Source organism: Rattus norvegicus, chromosome 4 (assembly GCF_021556685.1).
Source record: "Rattus norvegicus strain SHRSP/BbbUtx chromosome 4, alternate assembly SHRSP_T2T, whole genome shotgun sequence".
Taxonomy (NCBI): domain Eukaryota; kingdom Metazoa; phylum Chordata; class Mammalia; order Rodentia; family Muridae; genus Rattus; species Rattus norvegicus.
The window spans coordinates 177,336,791-177,358,535 of record NC_141537.1 but is presented as its reverse complement, the minus strand read 5'-3'; the positions used below and the strand labels follow the sequence as shown (position 1 = coordinate 177,358,535).

Sequence of the window (21,745 nt, the reverse complement as noted above, 5' to 3'; positions counted from 1 at the left end):
TGTACCCCAATTTTTAACAGGGCAATTTGGTTCTCTGGAGTCTAAATTCTTGAGTTCTTTGTATATTTTGGATATTAGCCCTCTATCAGATGTAGTATTGGTAAAGATATTTCCCAATCTGTTGGTTGCCATTTTCTCCTAATGACAGTCTCTTTTGCTTTACAAAAGCTTTGCAGTTTTATGAGGTCCCATTTGTCAATTCTTGATCTTACAGCATTAGCCTTTGGTGTTTGGTTCAGGAAATTTTCCCCAGTGCCCATGTGTTCGAGAAACTTCCCCACTTTTTCTTCTATTATTTTGAGTGTATCTGGTTTGATGTGGAGGTCCTTGATCCACTTGGACTTAAGCTTTGTACATGGTGATAAGAACAGATTGATTTGCATTCTTCTACATGCTTACCTCCAGTTGAACCAGCACCATTTGTTGAAAATGCTATCTTTTTGCTATTGGATGGTTTTAGCTCCTTTGTCAAAGATCAAGTGACCATAGGTGTGTGGGTTCATTTCTGGGTCTTCAATTCTGTTCCACTGATCTATCTGCCTGTCTCTGTATGAATACCATATAATTTTTTTATGACTATTGCTCTGTAATACTGCTTGAAGTCAGGGATGGTGGTTCACCAAGAAGTTCTTTTATTGTTGAGTATAGTTTATACTATCCTGGGCTTTTTGTTATTCCAAATGAATTTCAAATTACTCTTTCTAACTCTTTAAAGAATTGAGTAGGAATTTTGATGGGGATTGCATTGAATGTATAGATTATTTTTGGCAAAATGGCCATCTTTGCTGTATTAATCCTGCCAATCCATGAGCATGGAAGATCTTTCCATCTTCTGTGATCTTGCTCAATTTCTTTCTTCAGAAACTTGAAGTTCTTGTCATAAAGATCTTTCGCTTGCTTGGTTAAAGTCACACCAAGATATTTTATATTATTTGGGACTTTTGTGAAAGGTGTCATTTCCTTAATTTCTTTTTCAGCCTGTTTATCCTTCGAGTAGAGGAAGGCTACTGATTTGTTTGAGTTAATTTTATACCCCAACACTTTGCTGAAGTTGTTTATCAGGTTAAGTAGTTCTCTGGTGGAACTTTTGGGGTCACTTAAGTACACTATCATGTCATCTGCAAATAGTGATAATTTGATTTCTTCCCTTCCAGTTTATATCCCTTTGACCTCCTTTGCTGTCTGATTGTTCTGGCTAGGGCTTCCAGTACTATATTGTATAAGTAAGGAGAGAGTGGGCAGCCTTGTCTAGTCCCTGATTTTAGTGGGGTTGCTTCAAGTTTCTCTCCATTTAGTTTGATGTTAGCTACGGGTTTACTGTATATGGCTTTCACTATGTTTAGATATGGGCCCTGAATTCCTGATCTTTCCAGGATTTTTATCATGAAGGGGTATTGAATTTTGTCAAATGTTTTCTCAGCATCCAATGAAATGTCCATGTGGTTCTTATCTTTGAGTTTGTTGATATAGTGGATTACATTGATGGATTTTTGTATATTAAACCATCCCTGCATCCCTGGGATGAAGCCTACTTGATCATGATGGATGATTGCTTTGATGTGTTCTTGGATTCAGTTTGCAAGAATTTTATTGAGTATTTTTGCATCAATATTTTTAAGGGAAATTGGTCTGAAGTTCTCTTTCTTTGTTGGGTCTTTGTGTGGTTTCAGTAATTGTGGCTTCACAGATGGAATTTGGTAGTGGTCCATCTGTTTCAATTTTGTGGAATAGTTTGGATAGTATTGGTATGAGGTCTTCTATGAAGGTCTGATAGAATTCTGTACTGAACCCATCTGGACCTGGGCTCTTTTTGGTTGGGAGATTTTTAATAACTGTTTCTATTTCTTTAGAAGTTATGGGGTTGTTTAGATGGTTTATTTGTTCCTTATTTAACTTTGGTACCTGCTATCTGTCTAGAAAATTGTACATTTCCTCCAGATTTTCCAGTTTTGTTGAATACATTCTTTTGTAGTAGGATCTGATGATTATTTTAATTTCTTCAGATTCTGTTGTTATGTCTCCCTTTTCATTTCTGATTTTGTTAATTTGGATACACTCTCTGTGCCCTCTGGTTAGTCTGGCTAAGTGTTTATCTATCTTTTTGATTTTCTCAAAGAACCAGCTCCTGGTTTTGTTGATTCTTTGTATAGTACCTTTCTTTCTACTTGGTTGATTGCAGCTCTGGGTTTGATTATTTCCTGCATTCTACTCCTCTTGGGTTTATTTATTTCTTTTTGTTCTAAGCTTTTAGGTGTGCTGTCAAGCTGCTGACATATGCTCTTTCCTGTTTCTTTTTGCAGGCACTCAGAGCTATGAGTTTTCCTATCAGTACCACTTTCCTTGTGTCCCATAAGTTTGGGAATGTTGTATCTTCATTTTCATTAAATTCTAAGAAGTCTTTAATTTCTTTCTTTATTTCATCCTTGATCAAGTTGTCATTGAGTAGAGCATTGTTCAACTTCCATGTATATGTGGGCTTTCTGTCATTATTGTTGTTATTGAAGACCAGTTTTAATGTGTGGTGATCTAATAGGATGCATCGGATCATTTCTATCTTCCTGTATCTGTTGAGGTCTATTTCGTGACCGATTATATGGTCAGTTTTGGAGAAGGTTCCATGAGGTGCTGAGATCAATGTATATCCTTTTGTTTTAGGATGGAATGTTCTATGAATATTTGTTAAATGTATTTGGTTCCTAACTTCTGTTAGTTTCTCTACATCTCTGTTTAATTTCTGTTTCCATGATCTGTCCATTGATGAGAATGGGGTGTTGAAATCTCCTACTATTATTGTGTGAGGTGCAATGTGTGCTTTTAGCTTTAATAAGGTTTCTTCTATCAATGTAGATGTCCTTGCATATGGAGCATAGATATTTTAATGGTTTTTGGTTGAAAGTCAATTTTATTTGATATTAGAATGGCAACTCCAGCTTGTTTCTTCGGGCCATTTGCTTGGAAAGTTGTTTTCCAGCCATTCACTCTGAGGTAGTGTCTGTCTTTGTCCCTGAGGTGTGTTTCCTGCATGCAGCAAAATGCTGGGTCCTCTTTATGTATCCATTCTGTTAGTCTATGTCTTTTTATTGGGGAATTGAGTCCGTTGCTGTAGAGATATATTAAGGGATAGTGATTGTAGTTTCCTGTTATTTTCGTTGTTAGAGGTGGAATTATGTTTGTTTGTCTCTTTTTTGGTTTCATTGCAAGCAAATTATATTTTTGCTTTCTGTACAGTGTATTTTCTCTCCTTGTATTGGAGTTTTCCATCTATTATCCTTTGTTGGGCTGGATTTGTAGAAAGATAATGTGTAAATTTTGTTTCATCATGGAATATCTTGGTTTCTCCATCTATGTTAATTGAGAGTTTTGCTGGATACAGTAACCTGGGCTGGCATTTGTGTTCTCTTAGGGTCTGTATGACCTCTGTCCAGGATCTTCTGGCTTTCATAGTCTCTGATAAGAAGTCTGGTGTAATTCTTGTAGGTCTGCCTTTATATGTAACTTGACATTTTCCCTTACTGCTTTTAATATTCTTTCTTTGTTTTGTGCATTTGGTTTTAACTATTATGTGACAGGAGGAATTTCTCTTATGGTCCAATCTATTTGGAGTTCTGTAGGCTTCTTGTATGTTTATGGGCATGTCTTTCTTTAGGTTAGGGAAGTTTTCTTCTATAATTTTGTTGAATATATTTACTGGCCCTTTAAGTTGGGAGTCTTCACTTTCTTCTATACCTATTATCCTTAGGTTTGATCATTGTGTCCTGGATTTCCTATATATTTTGGGCTAGGAGCTTTTTGCATTTTACATTATCTTTGACAGTTTTGTCAATGTTTCCTATGGTATCTTCTGCCCCTGAGATTCTCTTTTCTATCTCTTGTATTCTGTTTGTGGTGCTTGTATCTACTGCTCCTTGTCTCTTCCTTAGGTTTTCTATATCCAGGGTTGTCTCCCTTTGTGCTTTCTTTATTCTTTCTATTTCCATTTTTCAATTCCTCCACCTGTTTGGTTCTGTTTTTCTGTAATTCTTTCAGGGATTTTTGTGTTTCCTCTCTAACAGCTTCTACTTGTTTACTTGTGTCTTCCTGTATTTCTCTAAGGGAGTTCCTTATGTCTTTCTTAAAGTCCTCCATCATTATCAAAAAATGTGATTTTAAATCTAGATCTTCCTTTTCTGATGTGTTTGGATATCCAGTATTTTCTTTGGTGGGAGAACTGGGCTCTGATAATGCCAAGTAGTCTTGGCTTCTGCTGCTTAGGTTCCTGCGCTTGCCTCTAGCCATTGGCTTGTCTCTGGTGTTTGCTTGTCTTGCTGTTTCTGAGAGTGACTTGACCCTGCTATAGGCCTCTGTGTCAGCACTCCTGTAGAACTGTTTTCCTATTTTCTTTCAGCGTTTCCTTAGAACAGGTGCCCTGATTTCATGTGTGTCAGCACTCTTGCAGACTGTCTTCCAGCTCTAGGCATGCGCAGGAATCAAAGGAGCCCCTGATTGCTCCTGTAGGTCCTTGAACCTTGTGGGCACAGTTAGCATTATTTGATTCTCTCTTGGGTTTGGACTGTGGGCAGAGGGTATTATCCTCTGACTTCTCAGGAGTATCCACACTTCTGAGGGTCCAGCTCTTTCCCCCATGGGATTTGGGTGCAGGGAGCTGTTTGGCTGGTTCAGTTCGGTTCTGGGCGCAGACCAGAACTGTGGGAAGCAGCGGTTGTCTGTTCCTATATCCCTGTATCCAGAGGCACTGTGCAGTTTCCCTTTGAACCAGGGATGTGGGCCATGGTGTGCAGAGGTGGCAGTCTGTCCTGCGGCCTCAGGATGTCTGCACTCCTGGGTGGTCTGCTCTCTTCCCCACGGGATTTGGGTGCACGTAACTGTTTTGCAGCTTTTAATATATATATATATTTCTTTTTGGCTCCAATATCTTTGAAGTTCTCTAAACTTCTTGTATATTTATAGCCATCACTTTCTTTAGGTTAGGGACATTTTCTTCCATGATTTTATTGATATTTTCTGGGCTTTTAATCTGGAAATCTCCCTCTTCTATTCCTCTTATTTTTTAGGTTTGGCCTTTTCATGATGTCCCAAATTTACTGGATGGTTTGTGCTTGAAACTTTTAGATTTGCCATATTCTTTGACAAGGCATCAATTTTTTCATTCATATCTACTCCGCCTGAAATTCTATCTTGTGTCTCTTATATTCTGTTTGTGATGCCTTCATCTGTAGTTCCTTTTCTCTTTCCTAGGTTTTCCATTTTCAGGGTTGCCTCTGTTTGTGTGTTTTTTTTAATTGCTTTTATTTTCATTTTAATGTCATAAATAGTTTTATTCATTTCCTTCACCTGTTTGATTGTTCTTTCCTGTATTTTGTTAAAGGGTTTATTTCTTTCCTCTTTTAAGGCCTCCTATCATCTTCATGAGATGAGATTTAAGCTCATTGTCTTGTTTTTCACGTGTGTTGGGATATCCAGGGCTCAGTGTTGTAGGGAGAGCTGGGGTCTGATGGTGCCACATTGCCTTGGCTTTTGTCAATTGTTTTTGTTTGTGTGTGTGTGTGTGTGTGTGTGTGTGTGTGTGTGTGTGTGTGTGTTTGTGTGTGTGTTGGTCTTCAGCCGTCTGGTGGTCTCTGATGTTGAGTGGCCTGGGAATCCCTAATGGTGGCAGGCCCCTGGTTGTTTTGGGTGGCAGCAGGCCTCTAGGAAAACAGGTTGAGCTGGTAGTCCTGGTTGTCCTGGGTGGCAGCAAACCTCCAGGGAGGCAGGCTGTGCTGGTTGTTCTGAATGGCAGCAGGCACCCATGAAGCCAGGCTGACCTGTTACCTGTGGACTGGAGTGCAGATCTGGGATTGCAGGTAGAGGTGTTGATTACAATATAGAACTTAGAGGGGATGGGGTAGACCTCCTGGCTGTTGGGTTTGTGTGTGTGTATGTGGGGCAGGGTTGGTCCAGCAGGCAGGGCATTGGGGTGTGGTTATTACAGGTGACTGTCCCAGGTGGCAGCAAGTCCCCTGGGATGCATGATGAGCTGTGGCCTGGGGAGTAGAGTGCTGAGTTCATTTCTTAAACTTTAATTTCTTTATGATATTGGTTGCATCCTATCTTCTTCTACATATTTTTGTTTTGTGTGTTTAGGGTTTGTATTTATTTTATCTTGTTTTAAATTAACCTTTTAGGAATATTGAACAAATGAAATTATTTTACAAGACTTAAAGACAACAGCACCAAATGCCTTTAGACACAGCTGTTTTCATGCCTTCATGTTGTTACTCTATTTTTTCTATTTAAAAAGCTAAAATCTGTCCTTTTTAAAGATGTGTTTACTTCTTCAGAAGACTGTAAGTCATCCAGTGTACACAACATGTTTTCACGTATACCAACGTATATACAATGCAATATTCCTTTATTTGAGAGAGGACCTTGCTATGGAGTCTCAGTTTTCCTACCAACTTGCTGCATAGCTCTGCCTGGCCTGAGAACTTGTGCAGATCTGTCTAGCCTAGAATTTGTGGTGTCCCTCCTGCTTCTACCTCCCAAGTTTTGACATTACAGTCAAGAGCTTTCACTGGATTACAAAACTACTTTTTGATACATTCAATGCAATTATAATTGTAGGACCAGAATTCAGTGTTCTCATGTGTTCCTCCTTTCCCCAAATCCCCAGACATTCTCTTTGTTGGCTTCCTCCCTCATTTGTGAAGTGACTCAAAGCAAGAGGCAACCACGTCATCTTTCAACCCATTTCATTTCCTGTTCTGACAGAAGACAAGCGGCCTTGAATACATGTCTATTCAAAGAGGAGGCATTATTTGTGACTAAAAAAATGAGAGCTGCTGGCTGAAACAAAGAAATGGGAAGAACATGTTGTTTGTAACCAAGTGGCACTTATCAGCAAACAAAGTTTCTAGATGGCGATATCATTCTTTTGACATTCAGTCAGACATGGCTCTGCTTTTTGGGCAAGTCAGTTTTGTCAGAGAATAATGGAGTTTATATATTAAAAAAACTTATCAGAATGATGAATAGTAGACATAATAATATGGAGTCCATGACCTAGAGACCCTATCCAATGAGTTACCACGGAGTTTTCTAGACTTTTCCTTATAAAAAGCATTGGTCAGTAAGTCCTTGGTGTATCTGCCCAAAGCACTCTGAATGTGCACAGGAGATATCTGGTAAGATGGGGCAGGAAGAATCTAAGAGTCAGGATGGAGAGGAACATCACAGCATGCTGTCATCTGTGCATGACATGGTCATTGCACACACAAACTCAAAACTCAAAAGTAACTTTGGTTACTTTCTCAAGACCCGCACAAAATTGTGTCAATGAAAAATCCTAGCATGGATTGAGGAGAGGTTCCCAGGCTCCCAGACTACATGAAGACTATTGGTAGCTGGTGGCTCTGGCCCAGGGAGAGTCACTTTTCTTTCTTTCTTTCTTTTCTTTTTTTTTTTAAAAGATTATTTATTTATTATATATAAGTACATTGTAGCTGTCTTCAGACACACCAGAAGAGGGCATCAGATCTCATTAGAGATGGTTGTGAGCCACCATGTGGTTGCTGAGATTTGAACTCAGGACCTCTGGAAGAGCAGTCAGTGCTCTTAACCATTGAGCCATCTCTCCAGCCTGAGAGTCACTTTTATTTTTTTAAATTCCATATATATAGATAATATTTCAATTCATTCTTTGAGAGTTTCATGTTTTGATCATATTCATAGTCTTTCCTAACTCTTCCCAGATTCATCTCTCCTCCCCAACCCACACAATTTGTTTCTGTTTTTTTTTTTCTTTCAAGACCAGTTAAAGCTATGTGCTACTCTAGTTTTAATTCTGTAATGGAGTTTTTGGGATCGGCATGGAAGCATACAAAGAATTTGTAAAATTTAATGTGAAGCCTCACAGCTTCCATTTTGAATGACAATTCTTTTTTTTTTTTTTTTTTTTTCCGTAGCTGGGGACTGAACCCAGGGCCTTGCGCTTGCTAGGCAAGCGCTCTACCACTGAGCTAAATCCCCAACCCCTCGAATGACAATTCTAATTTATGTAAGTTTATTAAGTTGTGTAGACTTTGGGTCTAGTTAATTTTGATGTGCGATGGTTTTGTTTATTTGCAAGTTTGTATTTTTAAGCAATAAAGTTTACTTTAACAAAAGAGACCAAAACTCCACAGCTAATAAAATAAAAATACTGTCTTAATGCTCACTGTAGTAGAGGCACTGTCTCCTCACAGATCTTCCCAGACCACCACAGCCTGCAGCCTCTTTGCGTCTTTTGCTTGTGTCTGTCACTTTGGTTGGTTTTGTAGTTCTGGTGCCTACCACAGGCTGTTTTCTTAAATCCTTTCATCAAATCTTTGGGGAACATTGACAGAAGTTGAAGAAGGGCAGGAGCACAGCAGGAGGAAGGGATCAGATAGGGACAGACCTACCCTTTTTGACAGACGTAATTTTTTTTTTTTGAGGTAGGTCGGAACTTGCTTATAGAACAGGCTGGCCTTGAGTTCACAGGGATCTGCTTGCTTCTGAATCCCAGGTGCTGGGATTAAAGGCACACATGTCACCACTGCCCAGTCCAGACACAGGGAATTTGATTATTTCTTTTGAAGAGAGATGGCATATATGAATGCACGATGTGCCATAACTTCTTCTGGAGAAAGAAAAGTGAGAAATTAGGGAGAAATCTTTTGCTACATCTATTTAGTGAATATACTTAAAGGCTGCGAGGAGTGGATGTATGAGTGCTTGTGGGCGCAAGGACAGTTAACCAAGACAACTGGAACATGTTTCCAGTCTCCTTCGGTCTCAGATGTCACCAGCTTCACGCATCAGCTGCTGTGGGTGAGATTTCTCATTATTTCAGTTCTTCCATTATTTCCAGAAAAACAGACCTACAAATGCCTGCACAGCATCACGCTCCATGGGTAAAACTGGGCACTCTTCCAGAGTGGGAGGCTGGTTGATCTCTCTGGTCACCTCACCCAGAGGGTGACTTAGAAGTTCCTGAGTGTTTCTGTGCACGGGCCAGCCTAGGAACCTATGTGTACTAACTGCCTATTTTAATCCTCTTGCTAACTCAGAAAATGGCTACTGTCATGATAACATCTTTGCAGAGGAAGAAACTGAGTAGTATAGACAGACTCTGATGATCCCAAGATCCTGCACATGGTAAGCAGCACATGGTGAGGGGGAGGTAGGAAGAGCAGGAATTCAGTGCCAGCCTTGGCTACACAGTGGCCTCAAAGCCAGAACTTGTCTCAAAAATAAAAGTAAAAATGAAAATAAAAGTAGTGACTGGATAAAGGGCTCAGAAGTCAAGAAAACTTGTGGTACAGTCTTGAGGATCAGAATTTAGAATCTGTCCCCACTAACAAGCCATTGTCCCACAGACTTCTATAATTTTAGCTCTGATGCAGGAAGAGACAGAGGCTCTCACTGGGGCTTGAAGGTTTCCAAATTTGGCCTAGAAATGTAAACTTCGGGTTCAGAGAGAGAGACAGGGCTTCAAAGGGATAGTGGAGAGTGACAGAGAAGGACACTGGTGCCCTCTTCTGGCCATTGTGCCCACGTATAACTGTGCATCCCTCCTCACCAGCATGCGCGCGCACACACACACACACACACACACACACACACACACACACACACACACACACACACATGCGTGCACATGCACACAGCATGTGCATGCACACAAAACACACAAATCTTTTTTAAAAAATTAAAGTACAGGCTAATTAGCTTACCCAAAATGACAGGTAGTGGCTGTTGGATGTTGGAGCTGGGATAAGGCAAGGCTTTAAATGACATGAATAGCATGTCACATTTCACCAATAAGTGAACAACCACTTTATTATTCAAGATAACAATCTACTATATTACTTTAATTTCATCCTAAATTCCCTAGGGACTATCTCATGGCTCAACATGGCTCTAGTCCAATCCGGCTAGAAAAAAGAAAAATCTCCGATCTGCTAACTGGTGAGCTCTAGTTCTCTCAGGGCAATCTGGTGTTCATGAGGACCAGCAGCATCCTGGGAAACAAAGGTCTGCTTGCAGCCATGACCCCATTTATTCCTGTCAAGGTTTCTGTAGCCACTCCAGACACACCGAAATATGGGCATTCATTTTATTAGACATATTTTCTTGGTTCACGTCAATGTATGTTGTGTGGGTGGCTTTCAGGGAAGAGGACATCAGATCCCAGAGCTGCAGTCACACGAGGTTATGAGCTTCTCAATGCAGATGCTGAGAGCCAAACTTGGTTCCTCCGAATGAGCACCAAATACACTTAACTGCTAAGTGAGTGAGAACGGGGGACATGGCTGAGGAGAAGGTTGGATTGTATATATAAAGAAGAGAGTAGTCAGAAGCATCTGGAAGGCTCCAGATTGAACAGGGCCATGAAGGGTGGGGGCAAGAGGAGAAGGAAGTAGGGAGAACCAGGAGAAGCCCAGAAGAGGAGCTGTGGGCTAAAGGGCCAAGAGGGTGCCTAGTGAAGATGGCCAACTTGTACAGGGATCAGAGAAGCTAGCATGAGGAAAGCAGAGCCTGGGCTGGAGACATTTAAGGTAGGGACAGGGTGAGAAGTGCTGGGAGGAGCCCTAGGTACTCAGAGAGACTTTGTCCTGGCTTTATTTGACATGACACTAAGTAACAGCATCTCTCTGGTCTCTTCATTTCTTCTTTTTATGCGTTCGTTGTTCTTTTGTGTGTGCAAAACCCTGTCCATGTGAGTCTGGGTATGTGTTCTTGCAGAGGTCACAGGTCAGTTTTAAGTGTCACAGAGGCACCATCCACCTTGGGTTTTTGAGACAGGCTACTTACTGGCCTGAAGATGGTCAAGTAGGCTTGAATGAGTAGACAGGAAGTACCAGGGATCTGCCTGACTCCACTTCTCAAGTGTTGAAACTGTGTATTTATGCCAGAACATAAGCTTTTAAAAATAGGGTTCTGGAGATTAAAGCCAGATCTCAGACTGTGGGCACTGAGAAGCAAGGAGGGGGGCATAACTCTATTTTATGCTTGTAAGTCTTCTCTCTCCTTTTCTCTTCTTATCCTCCTTCCTTCCTTTTTGTGTGTGTATGTGCACATGTGCGTGTGTGTTTGTGTGTGTGTGTCACCAGTGTACATTTCTATTTCTCTAAAACATACTCTGTTTCCTTCATATTCAGTGAGTCTCTCTTTACTGGCCAGAGGACAAAGAAGATTGGGAGACCCACTTTTACCCCAGAAGATCAATGATTCCAGAGACAGAAACATCTCTAGTAGAAATGTAGTAGACACCTTTACAGCAATGGACAAGAGTAGGACATCCAAAACACCCAAAACACCAAACACTTTTAAAGTTGCTGCCACATCCCCATCACACACACTGGGGCCTCCTTTTCTATATGAGTAGCCTGCAAGGCTTACCTAGAAACTCAGTGACTCTGTCTTTAATTCTTTAAGTGATGGAAACACAGAATCCACCTGGCAGGGATATCATGCCTCTACTTTGTTGATGGGTTAACCTCCCCAGACCCTCTGTGCACATCTAAATTTATGAAGTGAGCAATTATAAATGTACGTAAGGCTTGTTAATGAGGAGAAGAAAAAATCTGAGGGACAGTAACATGAAGTAACATTGAGGGAGTTTTCTGTGGTCTTTTGACAAGATGTTTCAAATGGAGCCAAGGCCACTGAGGAGTTAACTTCTTGGAACCAAATAAATCAGGAGGAGGAGTCCCAGGCTCCAAGTGGCTAATCTTGGAATCTGTTTTCAAGATTATAACCTGTTTTATGCAACCCTCAGAACCAAATAAACTTTAAGTAAGGATTAGAAGTTACATAAACAAAGATCTCTTTATTCGCCTGCCTGTTTTCCCAAGGCACAGGAGCCTACACTCTGCAGTGTGTCTTCCTGCCAGTCTCTGGGTAGTTACTTTTGACAGCATCAATGAACTTATAGACCAGAAGCAACTGTCAATGGAATTGGAGAGGAATGCTCAGGTAAAATTTGCTCATTTCCTCTGGTTGTTGTGGGTGCAATCCAGCAACTTTTGCTTGGGAAAACAAGAGGTAGATTTAATTGTAAATTATAAATTTAAGGTTCTCCGAGTTTTCTCATATTGGCTCTTTAAATTCTTGGTAGCCACAGCAACTAGATTTAATACAGGATTGATTCTGTGCAATGGCCACATGACTGCTTATTCCGACACAAAGTCTGGTGTGCCTGGGGTTCTTAAGTGTGTAGCTACAAGGGGTTTGGTGGATTAGAAGAGTCCAACCGGGTCTCAGGAGTGTTGTTTGCTTTCTGCTTTGTCAATGGCCTAGAAGGACTCTCTTCCTTTGTTTAGTTCTTCTGTGTCAACCTTTCCAGTTCCCATAAGCTTGCTTTCTCCATAGGTTCTTATCTCCCACCCTTCAAGTCTCAATGGAGAGCCATCTCCATCCATCCTGACCACACAGTGCTGAGAGTCTCACACACACACACACACACACACACACACACACACACACACACAGAGAGTCACACACACACACAGTCACACAGACACACAGACACACACTCTCACACACAGTCTCTCTCTCTCTCATACACACACACACACACACACACGCACACACACACACACGCACACACATCACACTCCTCATGGGCATTCATGCTAAAATAATTAAAAAAAGAAAAACATTGCTCAAAAACAAACAACAAACAAACAGTAACAGTCATTTGTTTCTTATCTTCAAATTCTTTTCTTTATTCACAAAGAACGTGTGAAAACAAATGTCACGGCATGTAGTCATAGACGTGGACCCCGGTCATTCCTTACTTTAAGACCATCTGATATTCAGACTTTGCTGCTATCTTCATGTCAAGGCACATTACAGACTACTTTCTGCGTCAGCACGCATATATAAAGCATGGTTGTTCTATAGGTGACAGCAGGTGGGTCCCTCAAAGTGAAATCACACAGGCTTGGTATCCTGGTGTTCACAGACCCACTACCCCGCCACTCCACACCCTGCCACTGGGTATTGGGCAGTTCTTCATTTCCTTCATTTACTGCCTAAAGCCAGGGTGTATATTGTTTGGGGTGTATTTTCTCAGCGCCTAACGGCTCCTGTAAAACCCCACGTTGGTTATTTCCCTTTTTTAGGAGTTGAATTTTCCCTCACATTAGAGTCCCAAACTGCCTTTCCTGTGTGTTTCCCACATTTCCCGACACCATCACTTTTATACAACTTGTGGTCTTTTTAAGCCTGGGAATTATCAAATCCATCAGTGGGAAGATTAGGTAAGGGGATTAAAACAAAGGGGATTCACCTCTGCTGCTGGTCAGGAGGTTTTCCTGGCAGTATTTCTAGCCTTTTGGTTGGCTGTAAAGAGGGTTCTCTACATTTCAAGTGGTTTATCCAATGGACACAAAGCTGTCAGTCCAGGCACGGAAGGCATTAAGTGGTTATTAAGAGAAATAGAAATGGTACAAGATAATACGGACCAGCAGCCCCACCGCCATCACTGACTGACTTTCCAATCAGCTAATTAATTTTGCAGAAGTTTCTGTTGTTTATGAAAGACAGAGGGCTCATTTTTAATTATTCTTATTTTGTATGAAGATTTAGTTTTATCATTACCATTTGATTATATGACTCCCCCTCTTCAAAAGAAAACAAAAACCAGAGTCCTTCTAGCTCAAGGTAAGCCTGAATTCACTGTGTACACTAAGCCAGGCTCGAATTTGCAGAAATCCTCCGGTCTCTGCCTCCTGGGTGCTGAAATTGCAGGCCTGTTCCAACAGTCCTGGCTACTTGAATTCTTCATAGTTACATATTTAAAAAAGGAACTAATATACCAATGATTTTTGGCAAGTGCTTATTTTCTTCAGGTTTATTAAAAGCAATCAAAAATCCACAGAGGAATTTGGTATTTGGTCATGAGATTCATTCCTTTGTCGATTTCTGAGAAATATTTGAACTATATTACTGAGATTTATGTAAGAATTACCCATGAATTAGATAATACTAACTCTAACCAAACGATGAGTTGCTTGCTGTCTAATGTGGGACTTCCTCACTGCCTAGTAGGTCAAGGAAAGGTTTATTTACCTTTGGTACCATTTAATTTTTTCCCCTAAATCTGGAACTCTCTGGGATGCTTCACTACAGATTTAAAACAGATTGAAAAATAACTTTTGGAGAATTTTGTACATAGGTTGATTAAAAATGTCCTTAATGATTCAACGTGCTTAATAAAATTAGAGAGATTATCATTCTCTGAGCAGGAGTAATCACCCTTTTATTTATTTATTTTTCATTGTTTTGCACTAATAATGTGTTTCCAATTTTGCACATTGGAAAACCAACTCACATTCCCCAAATCCATATTTTGGGAGCTTTATAAAACCAGCATTTATTTATTTATTTTTATCTAATTTAACTTTTTTGTTTTACTTATTCACTTTACATCCCACTCACTGCCCCACTCCTAGTCAACCCTTCTTACAGTCCTTCCCCATTTCCCCTCTCCTCCTCAGAGCACGTGGGCGCCCTCCTCAATATCCCCCCTACCCTGGCATTTCAAGTCTCTCCAAGGCTAGGTTCTTCCTCTCTGCTTCCTCTCCCACTGAGGCCAGAAAAGGCAGCCCAGCTAGTAGAACACATCCTATATACAGGCAACAGCTCTTGGGACAGCCCCTGCTCCAGTTGTTCAGGACCCACATGAAGGTCAAGCTGTCCATCTACTACATATGAGTGGGGAGGCCTAGGTCCAGCCCGAGTATGTTCTTTGGTTGGTGTTTCAGGCTCTGAGATCCCCAGGATCTGGGTTAGTTGGCTCTGTTGGTCTTCTGTGGTGTTCTTATCCCCTTTGGGGCCTGCAATCCTTCCTCCTATTCTTCCATAAGAGTCCCAAAGCTCCATCCACTGTTTGTCTGTATCTGTCTGAGTCAGCTGCTGGGTGGAGACTCTCATAGGACAATGCTCCTGTCTGTGTGGTTCGGGAGTCTGATGGAGGTGAGGAGAGACTGTAGGAGAATGGAGAGCAATCAATCTTAACAAAGGAAACAGTTTTCCTGAGGTTTAGGGTGTGGACACTTCAGTGGCTTTTGAGAACATTTGCCTTCATTCTGCAAACACCGCTCTTAGGATTTTAAGAGTGCAATGGAATCTTCTGTTGAAAACCTATAAAGCTCAAGTACTTGGCTCCTACTACATAGGACGCTTACAGGAAGCCTGGCCTCGTGGGAAGCTCCCTGAGGAAGAGGGAAGTGAATGCTTAGATGAAGGGGAAGGAAAGCATGAACATTTAGTGGAAGTGAGAAGAAACCATGCAAGAGGAGATTGGAAAGACAGACAAACAAGATGTCTAAACTGTGGGTACATTTTAGGTTTCTTTTGTGTTTTTGTTTAAAGGAAACTGACAATAAATTTCCTTAAACTTATTAATGCCTGTGCTAAAAACATCGTGAGTTCTAAATATACACATATGTTAATCAGACCATAGGGTTCTAGACTATCAATGGGCTTACAAAGAAAGTAGACTAGAATGTGTTTTATGGGGCTCACAAGATGGCTCACTGGAAAAGGCATTTTGCTGCCAATCTTGAGGATCTGAGTTCAATCCCTGGCACCTACATGGTGTAAGAAAAGAACTGATTCCTGTGACTTGTCTTTGGACCTCTACTTAGCAACATTTACTAGTGAATGAGTGAATGAATGAGGTATGAAAGTCCCCTGTGTTTAAAGAGCTAGGATTTCTTTTTAGTGAGAGAGTTGGGCTGTGTGAGTTTCATGTGAGATTTCCTCTACTTAGCAACATTTACTAATGAATGAATGAATGAACAAACGAATGAATGAATGAATGAGATATGAAAGTAGTCCCCTGTGTTTGAAGAGATGGGAATCGTTTAGTGAGACAGTTGGGCTGTGTGCTGGCTTCCAGCTCCTTGAGGCAGCGGCAGCTTTCCTGCTCTTGAACTCAAGCCCAGTACTCACGACTTTATGGAATTTATTCTTCCATGGCCACCTTCTTAGAGGACAGGGTTTGGGCTCCAGAACTACACAGTGGCTTACTATTATCTGTAACTTCCATCCCAGGGGAGTAATGCTCTCTTCTGGTCTTCATGGACACTGCATGCACTTGATACAGAGACATGCATGCAGGAAAAACTCACATAGACATAACATCAAGATAATAAAAAAATATTAGTAAAAGAAGTTCAAAGTCTGGTGAATTTGAGGCCATCCTGAGATACAAAGAACCCACGTGCAGCTGTCACATGAAATGCAAAGGAACTATGTTTACTTTTAAGATGTATTTGCTTGTTTACTTCTTTTATGTGAAGGGGTGTTTTGCCCTCATTCATGTCTGTGCACCACATGTGCAGCATGTGCAGAAGCCAGAAGATCCTCTAGGACCGGAGTTACAGACAGGGGTGAGTTGTATGTGGGTACCGGGAATCAAATCTGGGTCCTCTGTAAGAGCAGCCAGTGCTCTTAACCACCAAGTCTTATGTCTCCACTTTGTTCCTCCTTATCTGTTGGTGGTCAACGGAAAATAGTGATGCTATTGGGGCTCTGCTCTTCCCCATTCCCACCCCCATCAGAAGATTCTGAGGGGAGAAAGCAGGAGGCAGGTGGTGGTGGTGCTGATAGAGACCTCATGCAACCAGTGAGGACCAGTCTTCTCTCTCCAAAGCGGGTTTTATTTACCAGCTCATTTAATTGGGGGTGGGGAAGGGTATTTAAACCTTTGTGGAGGTAGAAGGAGGCTTTCAGAGTGAGTCTATGTCATTGGCTAGGGCTAAAGTCCTGGGTGTGCTTTATTTGACTGAAGAGGAAGAGAGAAAGTTTAACTTTGGCTACCACTACATGATCTCCTTTGGTGGGGACAAAGGTGGTGGGCACAGGACTACATGCTCTTGGACATCCTGGTCCAAGGCAGGGCAGGGAGTGGTCCTTACTCCTAACGCTCTTGAGATGAGATTTCCAGGATTGGATAGGACTTGACACCACTCCTGTTTCAGACCAGTTTCTCCAGTTTCCACAGTATCCTGGCCCCACATAGTAAGACTAGTATGAGATTAGATTTAGAATCAGGACTAGAAATGGCCCTATAATGTGTGGGAGAGAGAAGGCTAAAGTCCCCTTTGATGTCACTACAGGAATCGACTTGTTCAAGGTAGCCATGCTTGTTATCCATTTCTGTAAATGTTGCTTAGGGCAAGGGCAGACATACCCCTGCAGCAGCCTGTGTGGGCAAACTCATATTTGATATGAACGCCTGTAGAGCGGAAAAGAGTGTGAGACGGTAGCAGGAATGGTTGGGCGGGGCACGGAAATTCGAAGGCAAGAAACATCTTCCTTCTCTCACATTCTTCCTGGACCTTTGCCAGTTTACAACGATCTAAACTGTAGATAGGACAGGCATGGAAACTTGTTCCTGTAAACCCAGCACTTGGAAGGTCAAGGCAAGAGTATGGCTATGCGATCCAAGTCAGTGTCGGTTACAGACCTGAGATCTTGTCTTGATAAATGTCTTTTATACAAATTTGCATTCTTCCTCCCTTCTTAAAGATAGTATTAGAATGACTTTAAAGCTTGCATATTTATATGTATACAATAAAACAAAATGACGATATCTTAGAAACTGGACATATATATTATTTATATATTTTTATTTTATATATATAATGTGTGGGGTGTGTGTGTGTGTGTGTGTGTGTGTGTGTGTGTGTGTGTGTGTATGTGTGGTTATTGTACACTCCTTGACCTGGAAGGTTTCTCTATGTGATTGAAAACTTCTATAAAATTCTTAAACAACATTTGGGATAATACTATGAAAAGCCCAGAGGAAGTCTTTGATATCAGTGTAAGTGTCTTGTTAGAATGTCCCAGTGACATGGCATTTCTATTGGTATGACCCTGGTTGCTAGTCTATAAATTTTGGTGCTAAATGAAGCCAGTTGGTATGGCTACATAATATTTGAGTTCTGTAGCATACTGTAGCATCAGAAATATACACTTTCATGAATATAGCTTTGACTCTATTATCGTGACCTTTTCCCTATATTTCCACAAGAGAGAAACGTATGTGCATTTAAAGAAGGGTTCAAATATTAGACCATTTCCTAATCAGAACACTGTCCACTGAGGTCACTAAGACCTCTCTGAGTCTGTGGAGGCAGCTCAGGTGGCAGTGTACTCCTCGGGCAAACAGGAGGCCCTGCGCTTGTTCCTCAGAGTCCATGTAAAAGGAGATAAGTGTGATGGCACGGCTTTGTCACATCAGTGGTGGGAGACTGGGGCTGTGTCTTTGCGATCTTTGTGTGTGGATCTTTGACTACTTGTGAGCTCAGGCCAATGAGACACCCTTGTCTTCTAGGTATTTGTCCGTTTGCTTGTTTTTAGTGATGGGTGGTTACTAATGTGTTCCTCGAAGCCACGGGAATGAAAGTGTATGGGTGGTTATAAAAACAGAGGAAAAAGCCCCAAAGCTTCTCTGAAGCTGTCCTCCATCCACACAAGAAAAGCCCAGGGGAACCACAGTGATGAGGATGCATTTTTAAATAAGTCAACTTTGTTCTCCATGTCTTACAGCTAGAAAGATGATTTGCCTCAGGTTAGTGGTCACAGTGAGCAAGCTCTTTGTTGGAGGTAACTGTATTATCCATCTTGGATGATCCAGCCCCTGCAGCTTACTGTATCAAAAGGGAAATCTGTACTAGAGACTAGGGCCACCTCAGGCATTAAGGGAGCGTCACACATTTCTCAAAGCAGCCACCCTGGGCAGTTGCTGGACTGCAGTCTGTGCTCACAGTGGTGAGGTACACAGGGCTGCCTCTGCACCCAGATATATTCCAGAACCTTAGGCCTGCAGTGTTTTACCAGATGTAGCTACTAGGGTCTCCCAAACATTTAGAACCCATGAGTTTTCTCCCCTTATTACTGTCTGCTCAAAAGGCTTGGGATTAAGGTGGGCCCAGGTGTGAAATCTGTTGATTGATTTATTTCAACATTCCATGCTTTGGATGGTGTCATAATAATCTAGAAGGCAAAACTTTGTTGTCCTGCCAAGTGTTTTTTACTGAAGTCCTCTGCTGTGTTCTGTCCCCGTCTTCTCATGTGTATGTGTGCACATCTCTACTTCATGCACAGAGCAGGAAATTGAAACTAAAATTGTTCAGAATATATACAAAGGTTTGAAAACACATCTGGGGTGCTCAGAGAGCCTTGCCTAGTTCCCAAAGCCTGCACTGGTCAGCCTGCCAGCTGCTCAGCATGACGGTGGCCTATTATTATTTTCTTTTAAAAATATTAATTAATTAATTAACATCATACAGCTTTCTGCCTGCATGTGTACCTGCAGGCTAGAAGAGGGCATCATTACAGAGATTGTGAGCCACCATGTGATTGCTGGGAATTGAACTCAGGACCTCTGGAAGAGTAAGTTGGTGCTCTTAATCTCTGAGCCATTTCCAAAGTTTAATTAGTATTTGACTCTTTAGCATCTTAATACAAAACCCGACTTTCACTTTAAGACTCAGGAATCTGAATATACTTTGGTAGAATCTTGTGCGTAAATAATAAACTCAATATCAAATATAACTGTAGACTCAGACTTTGGATGTCTTCATGCTTAAAGGACTGGCTCTGATTTGCTGTTTAGTGGTAATTCTTTAGAAACTATTCTGGAAAGGTCTGGGGGATTCCTAGTCACAGCTGACTACTCCAACCCTGTCTTTTTCCTATTTAGCATTTCAGATCTTCAAATTCAAAGTGGAAGAGAGGATTTGGATCTCAGTCATGTCTTTTTACATGACAGAAAATGGCTGTGATTGTGTGCAGAGCCCAGAGCCTGTTCAGAGGCATTGGGAAGCCAAGTGGCTAGGACTCCTTGATGCATGTCTCTGGCCTTTCAGCTCCCCTGGGCCCTTCCCCTGCCATTTATCCTCTATGTTATGCCTATCCATTCCCTTAGGGCTTTGCTCTTAACTAGTTGCTAACTAACCTTAGTTACTACTCTGTAAGAATTTCCTCTGGAATATATATATATATATATATATATATATATATATATATATATATATATATTTGTTGTTGTTGTTGAATTAGAGACTCCTGAATTTTGCATCCCTTCTATGTACAGAAATTAATCCTCTCTCTCTATATATATATTTGTTGTTGTTGTTGAATTAGAGACTCCTGAATTTTGCATCCCTTCTATGTACAGAAATTAATCCTCAGAGGTCCAAGCAAATCCCTCAGTTTCATTTTGTTTTGAGAGAGCTCTTTCTGGAGAACTAAGGCCAGATTTGAACAATGCCCCTGCCTCAGCCTCCCAAACGCTGTGATAACAGGTGTGAACCATCATGTCTAGCACAGAATGAATTTCAAAAACTGCCCAGTTATAGGAATCATCATTTCTGTGATATGTAGAAACCAGATTTATCTGTCTGTTTGTCTGTCTGTCTGTCTGTTCATCCTATCTCTCTATCCATCTATCTGTCTATTGGTCTTTCTGTCTATCTGTCTGTCTATCTGTCTATCTATCTATCTATCTATCTATCTATCTATCTATCTATCTATCTATCTACATATCTCTGTATAGAAAGACACACACACAAAGACATACACTAGACTTAATTTCCCTTTTTATAACTTTTGCTTATGGAGTTAATTTGATATAATTTGTTAAAAGTTTGTTAAATATGTGGTGCGACTGTCTCAATCATCAACTTAATGAGATCTAGAATGACCTGGGAGATAAAACTTCTGAATATTGTGGGAGATTATCTTGATTAAATTAATTGAAGTGGGAAGACCCACCCAAATTCCTTGATGGTGTGCTGGTTCTGGTTTTATATCAACTTGACACAAACTAGAGTCATCTGAAAGGACAAAACCTTAATTGAAAAAATGCCTTCCTAAGATGCAGCTATAGGGCATTTTCTTAATTAGTGGTAGATGGCAGAGGGCTCAGCCCACTTAGGTGGCACCATCCCTGGACAGGTGGTCCTGTGTTCCATAGGAAAGCAGGCTGAGCAAGCCATGATAAGCAAGTCACTCTGCTGCAGCCTCCATGGCCTCTGCATCAGCTCCTGCTTCCAGGTTCCTGCCCTGTGTGAGTTTCTTCCCTGATTTCCCTCGGTGAGGTGATGGGCAGTGCTGTGGAGGAGTAACTGAAACAAACTCTCTCTTTCCCAAGTTGCTTTTGGTCACGATTTCACCACAGCAGTAGAAACTTGACTAAGATGGGATCCCGGACTGCAGAGACAGGCGAAAGGGAACCAGCATAGCTTCATTGCTCTCTGCCTCCTCCTGTGGGCACTTCCTTCTGGCCGCTTTCAGCTGTGCAGCTTGGTGTCCCCACCGTGATGCACTGACTGGACTCTGGAAGCATAAACCAAAATAAGCACGTTCTCCCCCAGTGTCATATGTCGGGGTATTTTACCACAGTAAGAAGTAACCAAGGCCCGGGGTAAAATTTCCACCAACTTAAGTTCTACCCGTGGAGGATTTTGGATTCTTCCTCCTCCTCCTCTTCTAATCTGTTTATAAGAGGATTTTCATAGCAGTCCTTGGGGACCCTAGCCTTTGTTCTAGAAAACAGCAGGACGTTCTCACAGGGAAGACAGTGGACTCGCAGAGCCTGAATCTTGCATGGCTGTGTCAAAAGTTTTGTAATTCTAGATGTGATTGTGCAGTACAGACGTTTTTGTGTTCCTTGGCTCTCAGAGCAGGAAGAGATCCGGTGGCATATACCCTATCAGCATGT

The 21,745-nt window shown here is 41.4% G+C and overlaps 1 protein-coding gene across 23 annotated transcripts in view; it reads left to right on the top strand.

Moving 5' to 3' along the window:
• Positions 1 to 5,717: 5,717 nt before the first annotated feature.
• The window catches only part of Slco1a5 (solute carrier organic anion transporter family, member 1A5), an 88,301-nt gene continuing 72,273 nt past the window's right edge, over positions 5,718 to 21,745 (top strand). For 3 of the 23 annotated variants that reach the window (NM_001439393.1, NM_001439392.1, XM_087659409.1), the window contains exon 1: positions 11,762 to 11,976. The gene's annotated coding sequence lies outside the window, so the exon portion shown is untranslated. Of the gene's footprint in view, positions 5,841 to 11,727; positions 11,977 to 13,401; positions 13,669 to 15,185; positions 15,342 to 16,313; positions 16,404 to 21,745 lie in introns of those variants that run through there. The other 20 variants (XM_087659419.1, XM_087659401.1, XM_087659414.1 and 17 more) reach the window with 18 other exon arrangements.